Source organism: Gadus chalcogrammus, chromosome 13 (assembly GCF_026213295.1).
Source record: "Gadus chalcogrammus isolate NIFS_2021 chromosome 13, NIFS_Gcha_1.0, whole genome shotgun sequence".
NCBI lineage: Eukaryota > Metazoa > Chordata > Actinopteri > Gadiformes > Gadidae > Gadus > Gadus chalcogrammus.
This window is the reverse complement of record NC_079424.1, coordinates 10667497-10673505: the sequence shown is the minus strand read 5'-3', so window position 1 is coordinate 10673505 and position 6009 is coordinate 10667497.

Below are 6009 nucleotides of genomic sequence, written 5' to 3'. Positions count from 1 at the left end.
AGGCGGGTGGGTGGGGGTGGGGTGTTTCGACGAAAAAGGGGGAGGGACGAACTGGGAGAGAGCGAGAGATACGCAAGCGCTGACGCGCGCGCGCACACACACATACACACACACAAACACACACGGTCGAGAGAAGGACTCCGCCTCCTACCTCGTTTTTTTCCGTAGCCTACCCAGCGTCGGACCTCCCATCTTCCCCAGCACGTTGCCTTTATTCATGCCATCGGCGCACTATGTAGCGTGTTTCCCCGCCGCGCACGTCATCGCTTGATCGCAACATCATGGCCCATTAAAGCTTTCCGAGTCTTTCCGAGCGACGACAGCGCGCCTCTGTGCAGAATGCATATTTATTTACATTTTTTGGACAGCGCCGACATTAAAAGCACTCAGTTCGCCACACGGGAGATGCAGTTCGGGCGATGGAGTCGTACTTTGCGAGGGATCAGGAGGAGATGTCAGGGATATTCAAGGTCATATTGCCACTGAGGACGCAGCATGCCGTATTCCTCTTCAGACGACCTCTGGTGCAAACGCTGGATGTAACCCCGCATTTATTATTTTATATTCCAAACAATGTGGCAGACCAAACGCAGATTGATTCCCTTAAACAATCATCCATCCGATGACCTCATCCAAACAACCTCATTCAACCAAACCTTAATGCCCCCCATCCGTCTCTCTTCTACCATATTTAGCCTGCCTGTTCATTGTAGAATATAAATCTTATATATTCATTTTTTTATGATAACACATCCGAGTTTGGATGGATAGGATTTCATGGGGACCCACACTCATCCAAATGATCCTCTCCTCTCTCCACTCCGTTTTGCTATTGGACGGATGACCTTCGGTTCGCCAGTGTTTGAACCAAGGTGGTCGAAGGGCTAACCCACCCCCCACCCCCACGTGACTGTCCATCCCAACCAGCTGACACAAAGATTAGCAGCATTACCTCTTAATCGGCTACTTTCTCCAGACGTGCAAAAAAAAAATACTAAATATGGTCAGCTGAGCATTTTCAGCACCTCAGCCCCCCCTTCCCCCCTCCCACACACATACACACACTCACACACAGTCAATATTCACTCACTGGTTCCTTATGGAGAAGAAAAACCAGAGTATGAAGGTCACAGTGGTCCAAAAGGTGGTCAATGCTGTTCTGAGTCAGGTTGGCCTGAACTGCGTCAAAGAGAATACAAATATAGTAATAATAACCACATCAATATGAAAGTTTTTAATACAATAGCGAAATCGGACATGACGCATCGAGGCTTCAAGGGCATAAACAACAAAAACAGCACACAATGCAAGCAAATGTGTCCAATGACATCAGTATAGATGTATAATAACATGGTGTTCAGTAGGGCTTCCCACAAAGACATCCTCCGCACCACTATATTATCGTGTTACATGTTTGATTTGCACCGAGGTGCCCAGATGTTGCATCGAATGCATCCAGTAGCATCTGTGTGCTGTACATGTTGTTCTAAGCTGTGTGTGTGTGTGTTGTGTTTTTTATGTGTGTTGTGTGTATGCACAGGAGACACCATGGCCTCAACACCTTGTACATCCACTTCCACCGCCGGCAAACTCTTGTTAAAATCACTTCTCTGTTTTCTATTCCCAGTGTCACGTGATGCTCCAAGTATGTGTGTGTGTGTGTGTGTGTGTGTGTGTGTGTGTGTGTGTGTGTGTGTGTGTGTCAGTGTGTGTGTGGTTTGTGTTGTGTGTGGTTGTGTGTGTGTGTGGTGTGTGTGTGTGTGTGGGTGTGTGTGTGTGTGTGTGTGTGTGTGTGTCTGTGGTGTGTATGTTGTGAGAGAGAGAGGGAGAGAGAGAGAGAGAGAGAGAGAGAGAAAGCGTCCGCGGGGCGTTCGGGTGCATGCCAGTGTGGAGAAAGAGAGAGAGCGAGAGAGAGAGAGAGAGAGAGAGAGAGAGATAGAGAGAGAGCCAGAAGCAGAAAGAGTTAATTGTGGTGGGGGGGGGGGGGTGGGTGGGTGGTGGGGGGGGGGTGGGGGGGGGGGGGGGGGGGGGGGTGGGGGGGGTGGGGTGGGGTGGGGTGGGGGTTAGGTAGGGGGCAGGAGTGCAGTGACTGGCCCTGTGGTGCGAAGCACGGGAACAGTATGTAGGACAGGCCCTTGCACCCAGCTAGCCTATCCTGGCTAGGGCCCCGGTCTGGGGCGTGCTGGCTTTCTGCATGCATGATCAATGGTATTGGGGGAGAGTGTGGGGGCCATGTGGGGGGAGGGCTGAAGTTAGGCCGCATTAAACAGAGTAGAGGGATAGAAGGGAGGATGGGGGGAGAAGAGGAAACGAGCGGAGGTTGGTCAGGACAAGTGAACACAGTCCCTTTTAAAAGTGGTCTATTAATTAAAGCGTCTCTAATGTGATGACAACAACTACAGAGGGAAAAGGGAAAGTTCAGCTGACTACCGATTTCTGCTTCATAGGCGAAAACCCTCGCTCAAAACTAGGGTTTGATGGGCTGAGGCAATCGCTTCGGCGTTTTCCTCAGTTGGTAAAAGCAGATGTTTGAAACAAACTTATTTGCTGGTTTAGAGGAGTGTGTGTGCGTGAGCAGGTGAGCGAGAGCGAGAAAGAGACGGATGACGCTAACAATGCACGGTTTTGTCTCTGTCTCCCTGCCGTATCTCCAGCATTCTGTCTTGTCACTCTTCCAGCTCCAAACAGTGGGATAAGTTTGTCCGCTCCAGGTCTTCCGTGCCTTTTGTTTTCTTGACCAAAGCTGACCCAAGAGTGGGAAATCTATTATCTATTGTCACCGACCTTTGACCCCTTCAGGGCCTGGGACCTGCTCCTCTCGACCATCACCACAGGCCCTTTGAAAGGCAATTCAAGTTAACGGACGGGGGGGGGGGGGGGGGGGGGGTTTGAATAAGAAAGAGTGTGAAAGGCAAGTTGTGGATTAAAAGCCAGTAAATATGGCTGTGTCAGCTCTCAGCCCCATGGCTACACTCTTTTAAAGGTACACAGCGTCATTTGCATGCAATGCAGTATGTAAAGAAGCGCTGGCTTATTTCAGCTGCGCTCTGCTGAGCACACAGGATGCAGACAATGGATCATAGAGAAAAGAGAGAGAAAAAAAAGAATAAATTGAGATGTCTGCGGAAGAAGAAGATAGGTATGAAGCAAAACTACTCGAAAAGAGTGATGTTTTTTTCTTCAGAAGCAAGCGCACAAAAAAACAATAACCCAGGGCCCGGTTTGAAGCATTCCATTGGCTGTGGGCATTTTCAACCACATGTCAGGTGGCCGGCTAAAGAAATCATTACATGTGAGCGTGAGGGAGAGAGAGAAGGGCGAGAGAGAGAGAAGTGAGGGAGGAAACAAGCACACCTGTGCTTGTGCCAGGGGCTCCACCTCCCTTCTCCGATCACAATCCCGCCATCCCCCAGGGGAAGGTGTGGCCCGGGGAGAGACAAAAGGGAGGAGAGAAAGGGAGAGGAAGGAAGAGATTGTGGGAGAGATTTACAGACCTCTTTAATCGTTGGCTGAGGTTGACTTAACTTTTATTTATTAATCATACATGTGCCACACACACATAAACCTCTGTCTCTCTCTCTCTCACACACACACACACACACACACACACACACACACAAACACACACACACACACACACACACACACTACAGGGAAGCAGTGGTACTGGATGTATGAATGGCTGGTGAGAGTAGCCAGAAGGCTTGCTGGGAATATGCACAGACCACAACGTATTTACGCTGATGACACAGAACGATTTATGTCTGCTGGTGGTATCAGAGTTCAAGAGGTGTACTCAGGAATAATATATAGCGCAAATATATCACAACAAATACGCATAGGGACACTCACACACTCACACAAACACACACACGCACACACACATGTAAAGCACACACAGATACAGGATACACAACAGGAACAGGAACAAAATAGGAACTCACATATTACACTGGTTACGTTCAGGCTCTTTACACTTGGAGGCAGATTACCTTATTTCCTGTCTACGAAGATATTATATAACGTGTGTGACTGGTTTACTTATTAAAACTAAATAACTCTTAAATACTGTTGTCTGATTTGTTTTGGCATGCTAAACAAATTTGTTTTGGCTGCTTCTTTCATCATTCTTGACATGTTGGATAATTATATAATATAATGTTACAGTAAAACATTTATCGTCTTATTTAAGAACTACAGTATTCATATTTTTAATGACAGCCCTGTGATTCGTACCTTGTCCCAACTATCGTGAGACATTATTTTATTTTCATCGGAATGGTAGTGCGTGTATTCGGAGAAATAATAATTGATGTGGTGTACACAGTTTCTTTTGTTTAACCCATAATACACATGTAAACAGTTTGAGAGGGGAGCTAAGTACCCTGCTCACCGGCGCTCTGGTGCTTGGCTAATAGGTTTCAGCTCTGCTCACATTTCCTCCACCCCTGTGCTGTGGTGATGTCACTGAGCAGGTGCTGCTGAATGACATCAGGACCATGACACACGCACATTTCGGTGACCATGTTCAAGTCCAATGTCACGTCAGGGCCTGGTGTGATGCAAGCCCCGTCGTGGAGTAGATGATCGCCATGTCTTTGTGCTTTGTGTGCTGGAATGTGTTGTGTTGTGTTTATATATGTTGTGTTGTGTTTGTGACGTGTTCGCAGCATTGAAACATCAGCCCCTCCCCTGGCAACCAATGACATCAGGATAATATCTATGAGGACATTCAAGGTCATGCTTTGTTTTATGGCAAGATGTAGAGACGTTGAGCGTGAGAGATAATCAGAGAGCGAGAGAGAGAGAGAAAGAGAGAGTTGGTCAACAAAGACTTGAAAGGGGAGTGGCAAAGAAAGAGTTTGGTCAGAAGCAAGGAAACCACGCCACTACACAAACACATGCACACATGCACACTAGACGCATGCACACGTCACACAGACCAACTTGCAATATGTCTCTGTATCTTTTCTAATCCCTTTTCCACTCCCCCCTCTACTTCTCTTCACAGGCATATCAACGCCATTCCTCCTGGCTATTTATAGGGGACTACTGTCCCCCGTCCCTCAGGGCGTGTGTGTTTGTATGTGTATATGCGTGTGTGTGTGTGAGTGTGTGTGTGTGTGTGTGTGTGAGTGAAGTGGTGTTGTGTGGATATTCATAGGTGGGATCACTTAATCAGCCAGTTATCCCTTACCTCTTATTTCAGGGTCGTTCCATGAAGTTGCAAATTGTATGTGTGTGCTTGTGTATTCCACCTGTCCAGTTGTTGGGGAGTGAGTTTAGTGTGTATATGTGTGTGAACATACTCACAAACACACACACACACACACACACACACACACACACACACACACACACACACACACACACACACACACACACACACACACCACACACACACATGTCCTCAAGTGGGTGGCATTCACATTTGTTTACAGGAAAATAGGAAATCATGGAATTTGTGTGGTATTCAAATAGGGTAGATAGTTCAGTGTAATAGAGATGCTGTGGGACAGTGCCCAAGCCACAGCAGGCGTTCCTTCCAGTTCAGTTGAAGCCTATAAATTCATGGGCCTTCGGCTGAATCCCACTGTGTTTCCCCTTTGATTGATCGTAACACAGAATGTGTGTTTATGTGAGTGCATGTGTGTCAGCAATCAACAATCAATTTACCTTGTTCACCATCCCCAACAGGACATGAGCAGTCTTCTAATTGGCCAATCATCTCGCAAGCGCACCATGATGTCACCATTAAGGGGGGGCTGATGCAACAGCTAATATCGAACCACCAAGGCCAGATTTTGCAGATAAACTGCTGTCAATAATGCCGATTTTGCCAATACAGACTATAGCGTGGCATGTATCGGACATTGTGTCAGGAAAAATGTTTCACAACGATTGGACCGCAAATTATGTAACGAGGAGGGAAGAAAATATTAAATGAGTATTATGATAGATATACTAAAGGCAGACGGGAACGTAAGCTGCCTAAAATGAGGACGGCTG